The sequence below is a fragment of the Lampetra fluviatilis genome, chromosome 46 (genome assembly GCF_964198595.1).
Source record: "Lampetra fluviatilis chromosome 46, kcLamFluv1.1, whole genome shotgun sequence".
Lineage (NCBI taxonomy): Eukaryota > Metazoa > Chordata > Hyperoartia > Petromyzontiformes > Petromyzontidae > Lampetra > Lampetra fluviatilis.
The window spans coordinates 4,108,990-4,124,235 of NC_136320.1; the positions used below are offsets into that span (position 1 = coordinate 4,108,990).

The window sequence follows — 15,246 nt, forward strand, 5'->3', positions numbered from 1 at the left end:
ACGGCTGGCTACGTACGGTGCGAACGAAGTTCAAGGTACATACAATCAACAGTGGTGCTGTCACTCCACTTGAGCAGAAATGTATTGTGGGTGCGTCACGTGACTATACAAACGGTACATGCTGGGCATTCACAGTTGTGTGAAACAAATAAGGCAAGAGACAACAGCAATTACAATTCCTGTAATTGGAACTACTTTTAATAGTGTGACCTACTACTTTTTTATCTTACCAGTTAAGGCCAACTGAGCTAATCAGCAATTTTTCAGAAGCGACTTGGCCACGAATGATAGCTCAACGAAGTGGCTTATCACGTGGACATTTCTAGCAGGCAAACTACTCTAAAGCATTCAACGATAGCTGCTATGAGCCAATTGCTTTCTCTGGGTTGTACTGCGGTTGAACATATCCAACTGACGATTGCTGTATAAGATTATGAATATAGTAGTAGGTTTTTACCCTTTCAACTGGTACAAAAACTGACACCTTCATACAAGGCATCATGTTTGCAATAACCACAACACAAGCAGTCAAAATGCAAACAAAAAGAAACAACTCTGATGATGATAATGATATGCACTGTCCTTGAAGTTCATTGGACCAGATGACGCCAAAAGACGTATACAGGTGTATAAAGGCGTCAGTTTTTGTACCAGTTGAAAGGGTAAAACCCTACTACTGTATTTTGCCACTGGTAAAGGAGATGTCTCATAGTGTAAAAGATTATGAATCCCAATCCCGGTCGGGAGGGGTGCCAGCCTATCTTCCCTCTGGCCTCGTCAAGTTGCGCATCGCGTTCATGGAAGCGAACGTCGCTCGACGGATCGACGCTTCGCTTTGGCGTGAGCCCTCGGGGGAATGTGACCCTTCGGAGAAACCGTAGCGACCGCCGCACCATCCATCGGCGCGCACCATTTGGATAACTGCGCTGCCCCGGGAGAATTGCAGAGATAAACTGGGGGGTGGTGGGGGTTGGGGGGTGAGTTGTGACGTGCAGCAGAGGACAAGTTTCTCAGTAAAACAAATAGTATCCGGCGCTAATGAATCTGGCGAACATACACCAAAACGTAGCACGACCGCCCATATAAAGAATGAAATTGCCGCTTACACAAACACGGCCGTTCACCGCGGATAAATGCGGCGATATGTCGTAAAAACTTATTGCGCGTGACACAAGAAAAACTGAGTTAATCTAAGAACTTTAGAAATATATTTCTTTTTGTACACAACTGATCTTGACCACGGCCTTCTGGGGGCAGTGAATGATTTCGGCAACATTGATTCAGTACAAGCACGTCTGTGCACCGGTTCAACGTGCAGTGTCTCATCAGCAAGTCAAGCTTACTTTATAGAACTGCTGGTGAACTTGCCAGATGTTAAAGACAAGGACCTCCTCTCGAAAACTAGGATCTCTAGTTTGATGAAAATGCAATCGTACAACATCTTTCCGAAAGTGGCTTAAGGCACCCAATGCAAATGAACACCTTCGCTTTGTTAAGATAACACGTGGAGATTATCATGAGCTCCCGAGTGACTGGTTTTCTAAGAAGGCTTAATAAGATGAACATTTCTAAAAATGCCTTTTACACCCATGTCCTATAGCGGCTACAAAAATCTGAAAACCCACACTTTTGAATGGTCAAAAATGTGTGGGAGTACCCACTCACAGGCAAAGACAAAGATCCCCCGTATAGCCTTTTCACACTGTCGGGGCAAGTGCTGTTCGCGAGCACCTATGAAGACCGGCACCGCACGCGAGGGGGTGGGTGGCCAACACCACGCCTGGCCTCATTTGTATCCCCAGTGGGTACTCATTTGAGGCTGAGTCGACCTAGGGGAGGTCCAGGACCGGCTCAGATATTCGTCACTGTTGTTGGCCGTGAGCGGGAATCGCACCTGGGTCGCTGGGTTCGTAGTGCAGTGTACTAACCACTGCACGACCGCTCCCCACAGACACACACATAGATATACACAGGCAGGCGCACAGACACACAGACGACATACATACATCTTATGAATATATTTATCAGCATGAATTAATAAACAATAAGACTGCATGTAACGATGCACATTTCAATCAAGTCAAAATGTTTTCCCAAGCGCAAACGAGCACTGGGCGACGGCTCATCTTCAATTTCCGTGGCTTCTAACCAGCGGTGGGAAACTCCACGTTACTGTGACAGGGACCAGCGTTCTCCATTATGACCACCGCAACTGACTTTCAAACAATGGCAAAACAACAATTTAAACCAGCAGCCTGAACGGCGTGTAGCGAGTGACAAACCACGATGGACTGCGACAAATGCGCGAAAATAAAAACCGAACAATGTAAACGTTTTGGGGTTACAGACAATGGCCACTTTTGTTTGCAATATCAACATCTGGGCAGGAAATGTTGCATGAGGCTGAAAAAATGCTTAACACATGTGCAAGGGGCGAATGTTAAAACCAGCAGCTCATTCTCTAACCCCCCCTACCCCCGCAACAAATGGAATGCCCCAAAGGCCACGCTGCACCTGCACGACGTTAGCCAATCACAGCTTGCGGAACGTTCCATTTGTTCATTTATAGGGGTGACGCTGGTTCTCGTGCGTGGCATTGCTTCTTGATATAAACTGTAATAATAAGTTCAAGTTCATTTATTAGGTATAGCCCTGTGAGCCATTCGGCTCTTGAATCGGGTGCAACCGCAACAAACAAAAAACAAAAACATGAACAAAAAAACATCTTAAAGTGAATATGTGACTGAGTGCAAACAGAAAATCCAAGAAAAGACAGCAAAATATTGCAGAAAAAAACACCGTACACTAACGCTGTGTGCAAAAATCCCAGTGGTATGCAAGTCAAACAAACAACAACAACCACAAGACAACCTAGATTAAGGCCATCAGTCTAACTCTGTACTACAACAAACAAACATGGCTAAACCAATACACTTTTCGAAATCAGTTGAAGTGTCTCAAACGAGAGGTGATGCCCGTGTCCATTGGCAAGCCCTGGGTCAGTGGCAGTGGTCACGTCCCCCCCATGATCTGAGTCTCGTCCCGATCCACCAGTGGTAGCGCGAGAGTACACACGCAAACGAAGCAAAGGAAGATTATCCCAAGTAGCTCAAGGGGGTCCCGGTTCACGAACGAAATTGAATAGAAAAAAACTTCATCAGCTGCTACTCAGATCCTAATAAACATAAGCGATCGCAATTTAAAATAACTGGAATTCGTCTAAGATGGCCAAAACATCTTAATATATAGAGGACCACAAAGCTTTGGCAATTGTTGGCTGTTGTTACCTTAACCATCTCGTCTGTGGTTCCTCCTCCGAGCGCTTCAGAGTTGTCCTCTCTCTCCTTCACGAGCGAGTGAATACAGTACCGTGCAGCGCATTACAGGTTTGAAGTTATACTGGTAGGAACGAAGTGGACCAGACCACCAATAGATTATATCGTCCGTCCGTCCGTCCGTCCGTCCGTGTATCAACATCGACCCCTACTGCAAACACTTGGCAGGACCCTACAAAAACCTTTTGACTCAGTGGGGCTTTCCTGGCTTAACAAGTGTAATAATACATTATGTTTATATTATTTGGTTATTCGTTCCTACCAGCCCACCCCGCAGGGTCCTGTTTATCTTTAACGAGTGTTAAGCCTCACCCCGTTGGACAGCGATAACTCATTGACGCTCTTAGCCTCAGTTTGCAAAACGCACACAACACGTGGTTAGCTTTTTATTTATTTTGTCTGAGCCCGGCTCTGCTCTGAAAGTCTTAATTGGATGTTTACTACGCGAGATATATTTATATATCTATTTTAAACAGGATAATGGGGGAGGGGGGCAGCTGGTGTCTGGACGAGAGAGGTACTCTGGGGAAACCCAGACGTCGTTCTGGCCCAGTGCCTCCGCCATGGCCATTATGAACTCCCCAGGACGCCGCCCATGTGACACAGACGGCGTGAAAGTAAAAACCAACGATTTAGATTTTAGATGAACACTTGAACCTTTTCGTTTTGTGTCGTTCGCGGAAGTTCAAATTCGGTTCGCGGTCAACTCGGCAAGGCAACCAATCCTCGGCCGCCACCCGACAAATAAAATACACATTCCCTGCCATGGGAATGTGGAATTTCAAAAAGCTCGGGCCACCAGTGGAGGGGAACACTGCCGCAGTTGTTCATGTCGGCAGTGGGGCCACTTTGGCTGTGGGTGGATGGTGTTGCGGTGTCCCACGATCCAATGTCAGGAAATTGCAACAATTGAATTACAGCCTCTGACACATCGTAATCCCGTGACACTCACGGCAAGCAAAAGAGACATCGCCGGTGATTTGTCTCCAGACATTTCGTTGTATGTGGACACTGGTGATTACGTGTGTGTTGTGTGTGCTGTGTGTGTGTGTGCTGTGTGTGTGTGCTGTGTTTTGTTATCGCGTACGGAGGAGTGGAGGCGTAGATGGTGGTCAGCGCGCTGCGATTATCCACCAAAAAAAAACCCCTTTAATATGAATATTGGTCGCGAAATCCCACGTGTGAAATTCTTCTCCGAACCTAGGTTGCCTAAAAATGAGCGCCTGGTGCGTTGTGTTTAGACGCCACCAACTGGGGAGACAAATACGGCCGGGTGGTGCTGGACAAGAGCATTTCCTCGTGTGGCATAGAGGCCCCCAGAGCCCTTGCCCCAACATTCCACGTTAGGCAATAAGGGGGGGGGTGGTCTTAGTATTGTTTGTCTTTGTTATTTTTATAAAATAAAATAAAAAAAACTGCTCCCTTGCTCCTCGCTGTCTCTGCTGCCAAACATCTCCCTGCCCTGCCGGAAATTACTCACTCGCCACTCTCTCTCTCGCACACACACCACACACGCTCTGTGTACGACGGTGATTGCCCGGCTATTTTGAAGCCAAACCTCCGATTGCGCTGGCAAAGCAAAAGCGCCCGTGCCACCACACGCGCACACCGCACCACAACAACAGTGCAGTACAAACCATAAAACGATTAAAAGAGAATGAAATCTATATGCGTGCATTATTGATGCACTTTCCTCATCGATTTTAGTTTGGGGCGGGCAAATACAGTGGGGGCTGACACAGCTGCAGACATCATTAGAAATCTGTGAAGGCCGCTTTCTGCCCACTGCAACAGGTTGGCGATGAACAGAGGCACAGTCGGTCATCGAAATACCGCACAAGTTCCGGGGGTAGTGTGCCCCGGTACAAATCACACGCACTCACTCACAGCAGGATGCAGGGACTCGTCACATCGCGCGGAGGATCGCTCCGACGAACAAAGTGGTTCCGCGGTTCGGTTCGCGAGCACGACCGAACGTTCGCAAATCGGATGGTTGAACATAACACGACGTCTTTGGGCGGTTCGTTCCTAAGTGTGGATGTTCGTTAGTCGGACGTTCGTATATCGGGGACTGCCTGTATTGGTTTGTACATGTGTAGTGGGTACAACCGAGTCGCAGACGTACTCTTGGAGGCAACACATCTATTTAATACCAACACACGGGGTAACTGCCCCCTAACAGAATAAAAGCCTATGGTGGTGACCACCAGGCTAACTGCGCTAATTACAACGTGACTAGCTACAGCGGACCGGACCACAGCTCGCGTCCAGGTCCACGTGTTGGAGACTCTGTAGGACGTAGAACGTATACAAAGGTTTCTTGAAGATGAACAACAATGCCGGCCCCTCTGGGGGACCCGGCTTATATCCTTTGCGGCGTGGCTGGCTCCGCCCTTGGCCACGCCCACCTTCCAGAATCCTCGAGCAGGATCTCGACCCGGACCACGTGACCACCCCTCGCCCCCACTTGGGGCCCCTTTGTCGACTCAACCGGGCACGTGTCCTCTCGGGTCAACCAGAGTGCATGGCCCTCAGTCACCCCTTCCCTACGGCCGGCACTCTCACACCCTGTCCTGTAGGGGCTGGCACTGCACGCCAAGCGTGGTGCCATCACTCAGCGCTCACAGGGCCCCTCTAGGGCCGGCACTGTACAGTGACATCCCGCGATGTCACTACACGTGATCAAATAACAGGGCTGTAGTACTGACATGAGCCCCGTTTTAAAAGGTGGTTGCCAACACACTCCGATTACAAATACTGCACACGCAAACTCTGCCTTAATACCGGGCACCCCGAAAACTACAAATATTACAATTTTAACTTTACTAAAGAGAGATGGACACAACAACCAATGAAGCCACTCCTGAAAAAGTCACGAGCTAATCCTGCAACGCACAAATCAAATGCTGCAAGTCGTGGTCGTGCAGGACAGGGGAACGCGCAGGGACTGGCGTAGAGATGCCACAGCGCAGCGTGGAGAGGCCGCTAACTGCAAGTCAGCATTGCTTTGCTAGCTGTTCAGTTTTAAACATTTTAGGAAAGCACTTAAAAAATATATATATAAATTTGGCTTCCCCACAAAATATTCCATTATACGTGGACCAGTGCGTATCCGCCCCCGTAATTTCGAGACGCTGTAATCCACAGACATTTGGGCATCAGTGGCGAGTCTCTGGGGATGAACGTCAAGTGAAGTCAGTGTCCCCGCGTCCAAACAGGCATTGGAACGACTCCATCAGTGTGTTCTGACCCGCCAGTGTAAAACTCCACATTCCTGTAACAGGGGCCATTATGTCTGCAGGAGACTTTCGGGAAGGAGTTGTGCTCACTCTATCGATCCCAGAGCAATTACGGGGCTTAGGTGACCCGTGACCTTGCGGCAACTGTAACCCAAGCGTCACACGGCTGGTCACGGGTCTTAAAGGGAGCCCGTTAATATTTAAAGTGCGTTGTTTAGAGTGTCGCCTTCACAAGCAATTTACTCCAACGGCTGTCCATCAGCTAACATCTCCCTTTGGCAAAAGCTTTTTTTTTTAAGATCACTTAATAGTTTGTTTTTCCACAGGGAGACGCCACTAATGTTCTTTTGGAAAAAACACAATTTTTAAACAGCACCCTGCTGCTTAAATGCTATGAGATGTGAGAACGTGAATAATAATAATTGGGGTGGTTGTTTGTTTGTTAGAAGGTAGAAAAAAAAGTACTTCACTTTAGGTTTTGGTTTGCATCAGACGTGACAGCCCAAACCTTATCGAACCGGACTAGGGCAACATATCAATAATTACAATATCAGAGGGAGTGACGCTGAGAGTCAAATTACACGGCTGCCTTTTTTTTGTTTTATTGATCATTTTTCTTTTTGAATATGGTGACCCAGCCGTGACCCAGCCGTGACCCAGCAGTGGCCCAGCAGTCGCCCAGCAGTAGCTCAGCGGTAGCCCAGCGGTGCCTCAGCAGTAGCTCAGCAATGGCCCAGCAGTAGGCCAAGTGGAGGCCCAGCGGTGGTTCAGCTTTCGCCGCTTGTGGCACAGGTTTCAGAGTTCTCAAATTCCAGCGGCTGACCCCGGTTAAAACTTGCGGGGTGTAACAACGCTCGCCGTCTGCTTCACGGCAGACGTTAAAGATCCCGTGACGTCACTTTCAAGAAGCGGGCATCGTGTGCTGGCGTCTCGAAACTCCAAATTTGTCAAGATTTAAGAAATTGCACCGCGCATTCCCTCAACTGGAGTTTTATATGGCAGCCACCGCCCGCCCTCCCCGTATGTGGAAAACCAGGCACGACCCTCCTGAAAAAGAGTCATGAGATTCAGCGAGGCCTTCATTGAAAAAAAACAAGCGGAAACGGACCAAACATTAGCTCTAGATTTCAATCTTTCGTGACTGCAAGGATTCATACTCTTAGGGTTTTTTTTCTCGGTAAAGTCACGTAGGTAGAAAAAATAAAAATAAATAATAAAAATAATAGAAGTAATAAAATAATATTTCTATTATTGCTTCTATTAGTTTATTAATTATTTAATTTCTTTTTTACATACGTGACTTTACCGAAAAAAAAAACCTAAGAGTACAAACATTAGCTACGTATGGTGCGAAAGTCAACATACGTACGTGCATACTCCCAAAATATATTGTTGAGCAATTTCATTTCAACGACAGTGCTGTCAGCACTTGCAAACCATGTCTTCATTCCAGGTCGTTTACTGACAGGAGAGCCACTCGGCTACCACGAATGAACACCCTGAGAATTACATTGCAGGTCACAGAAGTGATCACTTAAGGATTTGTCTTACGAAGATACCTAAAATAATTGCCTTAAACTGCTCAAAGGAGTTAAATCTGAGTTTTAAGACATTTTTTTCACGTGTATATGAAGGTTATTTCCATAGCTGGGGCTGAGCCAACATTTAATGTGCCTGAAAGATGACATCACAAAACGACGATCACTCTGCCTCGCCGGCCTCTCTACGCACCGTGAAAAAGGGCCAATATCCTAAACGTCACCTATTATATACTTGTTCTTTTGAAGGCCACGCCGTCTTATTGACGAATGAGTTTTATGGAGAGAATTATGGAGTTGTTTTTGTTATTTGTGCTTCCGCACCAATGCCAACGCAGCAGCATCGCCAAATAATAATTCCTTGTTTTTTTTTGCACAAACCAACAACTGCAATTGCCTCATCGAACACCAATCGGCGAACATCTTTCTTGCAATATTTTTGCCTTGCAAACTCCGTTCACTTCAAGGCAATCAAACCATTGTGTTCAGTTTCTCAGAGCTGAAATCTAACAAAATGAGGCAACGACCCTCAGTGAAAAGGCAAAGGTGGCAGCCCTGCAATTGCTGGCCCACGCCTCCACGGCAGGGAGCTCTAGACGAGCCCGTGTAAAGAGTACTTGGCCTGCTCTTCCACGGTGGCCAGTTATCTTGGGGGAGGTGGGAATGGCCACACTTTACCCCACCACACGCAACCTGCCAATCAACAAACTGGGTCGTACCCATTTATACTGTTTGCTGAACAGGATGAGGTGGGGGTGGAGGGGGTTAGAAACTCGCGCTCATGAACACACAAAGTGCTCTTGCCAAAAATGAACCACAACACCTCGCCAAGGAGCGTCAACCATCACCACGCAAACTCCGGTCATCCTCGCAGCAGCAGCGGCAGCAGCAGCGGCTTTTGGCTACCCGTCGAACAAAGGCGGTCACCGCATCGCGCGCTTTCAGATGCGGGAAGGCCAACAAACCAAACACAAAAAGCAGTTCTGAAGAAGTGAGTTTTCAATCTAGATTTGAAAGTGCTTAGCTCCAGTGACCTAATATCGGAAGGAAGAGCGCTCCAGACGGTCGCAGAATCGCATCTGAAAGCGAGCGATGCAGGGACCGTCTTTATCCAGTGGACCATCTTGGCCATCGTAGATCAAGATGTTTTCCACCAATTCATGAGCGTTCACATGTGGGGAGAAACTGGATCACCCGGAGAAAACCCCAAGCGCGCAAGAGAGCGACACTCTGTCCTACACAGATGGAAGAGTCGGAGTCCACATTTCGGCTTCCCCCGGCTTCTCCTGGCGAGCCAAGGGAGGGGAAAGTCACAACGATCTCGATTTAAAGCTTTCGTGACTGCAGGGATTCATATTCGTGGTTCTTTTGGTCAAGTTACGTAGAAGGGAAATAATAAAATAATAAAAATTCAACAATAAAATTCTCACGACGTTTCGATTGCAACACAAGCAATCATCATCAGGTGTGAAAACCACCGCCACTTTTTTCAAAAATTTCTTGCTGTGGTTTTCACACCTGATGACGATTGCTTGTGTTGCAAATGAAACGTCGTGATCCACCCACCCTTGCTGCAGCCACGCGCGGCAGCGTAGCGGCCGCTCTCAATCTTTCGCTCGCGAGTCGGGTCGGGTTACTCTGCCACATCGCCGCGTGGCCGGATATAGCGCGCACTCACTCGCCTTTATTAAAATGCCACCAATGATTTAAAATAACAGAGTGGTGGGGGGGGGGGTGCTTTAAGTGTCCTCCCTTATATGCGGGAGGCAATTGAACCAAGGGCTCTACGTGCTGTTGTAACTCGACTGTGCCAAGCATGGCTTTCCACGTGTGCTATTTCCATTAGCGAGCGGAAAGAATTTTGTTTCATCCCTCTTCCAAAAAAATTATCCTGCATGATTATCCATTGGGGGGAGGGGGGGATATGTCTGGATCATGAACAATTATCGCCCAGGATTCATTAGAGCTTCTGTTTTTTAAGATGACAGGGGTACCCTTCTGAACGTAGACGTCCACACCGCAGTTGGCGTTGAACAGTCGAGGCGATCGCAACGGCCGGCGTGTGACTCGTGGTGCCAATTCTGTCAGACCACCAAGGTGAAACTGCCAGTGTTGCTGGGTTCAGTCATGGACTTCGTGGAACCGTGATTATGCTGAAGGCTCAACACATCCGCCACTAACGCTGTGGCCTTCGAACGAAAAAATATGTAATTGGAGACATTTCGGGAAATGGCCCTTCTTCGTAGCACATAAATGGACGCAGCATCACCAAGTAATTCGAGATGAAACTGGATTCTCAAGGACAGCAATGTTACGGTCTCAGCTTGATCCTCAAATACCACACAGTGTGTTTTGTTCGACTTAAATTGGCGAAATCCAACTTCAAGCATTAAGGGTATCTGTTGTACGGAATTGCCATGCTCCAAGCACTGCATGGCGAGGTGAAATGTGCATGATGATTTGATCAAGGAGACATTACAAAGAGCATCATCATCATCATCGTCGTGAGTGGCTGAGATCTGGCGAGCTGCAGATGCACTCGCAGTTGAATCTTTGCTGTGTAAATTTGCTTTTCTCCTGTTTTTGCCATCGAAAATTAACACGTTCCGGCCAAAGTGTACACGACCGCCACATGCCCACGAACTTTACCACCGGTGCACGACCGTCATCAGCCAAATCTCAACAGAGGAACGGCAAAAAACTACACAAACTCTCTTCTGAAGCCCTTTCATCGTGGCTAGCAGACCTCAACAGTGGCATTTAGCTCCCCAACCAAATTACTGCTGCTGCCGCTGCCATGATCATGCGCATGGCATGCAACACAATTAGCCTGGCGATAAAACTGAACGCCAAAAGCCGGAAGTCACCAAGCTGATTCGTTTGAAAAAGTAAGGGTGACTCGCGCATTATTCAATTGACTTTTGAAGTCGTTTTCGTGCCGTCACTTTCCCGAGTCTTTCTGCGTCGCGATGCCACGCGAGGCGACGACGCTCACGGCGCTCTCTCCACCTCTCTCGCGGCGCGAAGCTGGCAGCGCATACTGGCGATAGAATCAGGAGCAAGCGTTACGTCTTTTTTATAAACCCACCGATGCAGCCCCCCCCCAGCCCCCGGTCAAGATGCCAACACCGGGGGCCCACACGGGCCCAGGCACACGCAGGCACAGTGAATGCCTTTGTTATTAGCCTGGCATTTTCATAATTAATGGCAGTGGGTCAAGGCCGCAAATATCCATGCCACTAACGTGTTTAATTTAGACACCAGATTTACGAACCCTGTCAGCAAAAAAATGTGCACCAGTATAAAAGACCGGTAAGAACAAAAAAAAATAATGTATTAAATGCAAAGAAAAACAGTGGTGGTGGTGGTGGTGATGATGGTGAACAGCGTTTACGTGGTCGTGTCTGACTCACGGCTAAAGGAGAAACACTGCCTTTGTTGAACACGTTCTGGCAGCGCGGGCCAACGTGACCAAAAAATCGTGGGACGGCGATGATCTCTGCCGCTGACTCGGAAAACTGCGGTGGAAATTCCACGTTTCTAAGGTGGGCGACCATTCTCTCCAAAGTACAAACTCTGCTGACTTCCAACCGCCTCACAGATGGAAGGTTACGACGACGACGATGATGGTGATGATGGTGATGATGGTGTTGGTGGCCCATGTCGATTTTCCACTTGGGATTGAAAACATTTTGACCGTGAGTCGGGTGCTCTGACGACACTACTACTTAGCCACATCCTGGAGGAAATACGTATGACACATATTACATAACAACTAATACGCGCAACTTCTATTACTCACGTGATGATTATTTTACACAGCGCGATTCATGCAAATCGCCTCTCGAAACTGCTGCCGAGTTGGTGACGCGGCACTGAAGTCGCCCGGAGACGCGGGAGGGTGGCCAGAACCGGTGCCAACGATTCCCCCAAGGTCCGTGGCCCTATGCAGGGATGTTCGGCAAATTCCAAACTCCTTCGCACGCACACTTTAGCTAGCGTTCGTCAGTTACGTAACATAATTCATGACAGACACCCTAGCTGTCGTTAAGCTCCTTGCACGTCCCCATGACGCAGGATTACCGCTGCCGGATATATTATTTTCCTCCCCGCAAATGTGGTTCTCATTTTAATAACCCCGGAGAGATGAGCTCAGTCGCCGCACGACCAGGATCCCGCGGCTGTGAGAACGTGCGGGCATTCCGTCGGCACGGAGCGCCGTCCCCGCCAAAGCAGCTACCGGGGCTCTAAACGCTTAAGTTTGCACCGCCAAGTGGGTCAAAAACTTATTTAACAATTCGTTTTTTTTTTCCCTTCCCACTGGAGCAAGTCGCACGCAGAGAGCCAGCACGTTACGCCGAAGCCTCGAGAAAGCACGCGCAGTCCCACTTCAGAACTTTCTTTTAAATAAGTCTCAATGCTGTGTGGTGGTGGTGATGGTGGTGTACGCCAGGAATGGTGGGGAGCGGTAGTATAGCGGTTGGCGCGCTGCGCTACGAACCTGGTCAAACGGGTTCGATTCCCGCTCACGGCCAACACCAGTGACGATTGTGTGAATTGTTCCTGGGTCTCCCCTAGGTCGACTGAGCCCCGATGAGTACCTGGTGCGGTGTGTAAACATCACCACAAGGGAGACAAAGGCGGCGGGGCGTGGTGCTGACCAACCCACCCGCTCGTGTACCGTGCCGGCCTTCATTGATGCTCGCTAACAGCACTTGCCCGAATAGTCTGTTAAGGCGATGCGGGGGGGTCTTTGCATGCTAGCAATCCAATGTATTACAATCAAAACTAAATAATAATTAACCCAGACAGGTCAGGTAGCAAGCTGCGCTTTGAACGCAGCGACGCAGAATTCGATTCCAGGCCACGGCTAGCATCAGTGGCGAGTGATGTCACAGCCGGGCCTACCTTCCTCACCCATCACCAGCCCACGTGGTGAAGTATGGCCAAAAATAAAACCACGCACCGCACATGACCGACATGGCATAGAGATATCTTCAGCAATTGGTGGATTCAGAAAATGGCTGGAATTTACTTTATTTCAAAGCCTAGCTGAAGCCGCGACACTGATTTCGAGGAGGGGACTGCCGCATTTGGGGTGTCTGAACTGTTACATGAATATTGGAGAGAGAAGCAAAGCAAGAAAAAGCAGAGAACCAACAGAAAACCCACCACACGTACAAGGGAGTAACACAAAAAAGTTCCGCACCGGTAAGTTCAACAATCTGCCGCTCTCCTGCGATCTCCTGGCCACCCCTGCAGTGTCACGCATCCGAATGCTAACCAGGCTCAAGCCTGGTTGAGCTGCCACCATGCAACAAAACAACTCGCATCCAGGGTAGGATGGATCACGAAGGGACGGAAGCTTAATCAAAGGGCAGTTTCCAGAGGCCGCAGCAAGTAGGTTTCTAAAACGTTAGGTGTGATGGTTTTCCGAGTGTTCTCTGGGCAATACCATTTCCTCCCACACACACACAGAAATACAGTCATGTCTAATAAATGGGGAAAAGGGATCTTGAGACTAAATTATACTTTCTTGAGTAAATTAAACAGAGGAATCCAGCTCACAATCGCAATCTTGTCAGTTCAAATAGAGGCCAAGGGGTTTATTCATGCCAACAGCAGTCGTCCCCCAGAGAGAGACTGTCCCTGGCATGGGAATGTGGAATTTCCACAACTCCATGTCATTGCACATTTGCTCAAGGAGACACTTTCATCCGATCAACACTTTCCAAAGAGCTCTGTACGTCCAGTTTGTTGGGTACTTCAATAGCTAGCAAACTATGGTGTTGTTATTAGGCACTTGATAAGTTCAAAAACCGGCAAAACTGATCGACGGCTGGCGAAAAACTTGAGAAAACACCAACCAGTGTTAAAATTAAAGGACTCTGAAATGATGCGAACGTGCTTTTCTCTGCGAGCTTCCATACTGTTCAAGAAACACTTCCGAAGACGTTGGGAAGCACCGCATGGTCCACGCATACACACGCTGGTTAATTTTTCCGAAACAGCCCCGGGCAGTAAACCGCCGTTACTGAGCCCGCAATGTAATGCGGGACCTTATTAGGGTCTATCAGGGAGGCTTGCCAGGATACAAACTGTGTTACAGGCCAAGCGGCCACAGCTAAACCACAGCGGCGGACGGGGTGGATGGGGGGGTGGGAAGGGCAAATCCCGCTATAAATTTATAAAGCAACTTACATTTTACGCACTGGAAAGTAGGCGAACAAAACCCGGCAAAGTAATAACCACATCTGCTCAGTGTCACGTTGGACCTTCCGCGCAAGTTGTGTTGACAAAGATTTGCCCTTTTGACCGCGAAAGCGAGCTTTGGAATTCAGGGCAGACCCCTCGAGGGGAAGGCCTCCCGCTCTTGTCTGGCTGGAATGTGCCAACGCGAGACGGCGCCATTTATAGCCGGGCAGCAGAAGAAGGGGAAAAAACTGTGCAGGGCGCCCAGATCGGAACGATGGCGTCGGAGTGGGTACCACGTCGCCATGCTCCTTTGGTTCTTTCGGTAAAGTCGCGTAGAATGGAAATAATAAAATAATAAAAATAAAACATAATAAAATAATTCTCACGACGTTTCGGCCACAACGCAAGCAGCCGTCCTCAGGGGAGAGCAGGTCTGTCGAGTAGACAGAGTCTGAATGACACACTCCAGGCTTGGAGCGACTATTTAAGCTTCCCCCCTACATCCCAGCTTAAATAGTCGCTCCAAGCCTGGAGTGTGTCATTCAAACGCTGTCTACTCGACAGACCTGTTCTCCACCTGAGGACGGCTGCTTGCGTTGTGGCCGAAACGTCGTGAGAATTATTTTATTATGTTTTATTTTTATTATTTTATTATTTCCATTCTACGTGACTTTACCGAAAGAACCAAGAAGATGAATCCCTGCAGTCACGAAAGCCTTAAATCGAAATTTACCACGTCGCCGTTAGCTGGAATCTACATAAATTAGTTTTCTGCTCGATCGAAACCTCAGCCACGGACGCAGGCCACAGTGGCGATCTGCGAAATGTTTGGAAACGATTCCCAATAAAAGGATCTGCGTTTCTTTCCTGGCTGCGGCGAGCATTGCTGGCGATTGACCTATCGAACCGGTTCTGACTGGCGTGGTAAAGTATGGTCAA

The 15,246-nt window shown here is 48.3% G+C and overlaps 1 protein-coding gene across 1 annotated transcript in view; it reads right to left on the reverse strand.

Annotated features, from left to right (window-relative positions):
- Positions 1-15,246, reverse strand: part of LOC144947680 (uncharacterized) — a 239,799-nt gene that overhangs the window by 157,469 nt on the left and 67,084 nt on the right. The gene's annotated exons all lie outside the window — the stretch shown is intronic.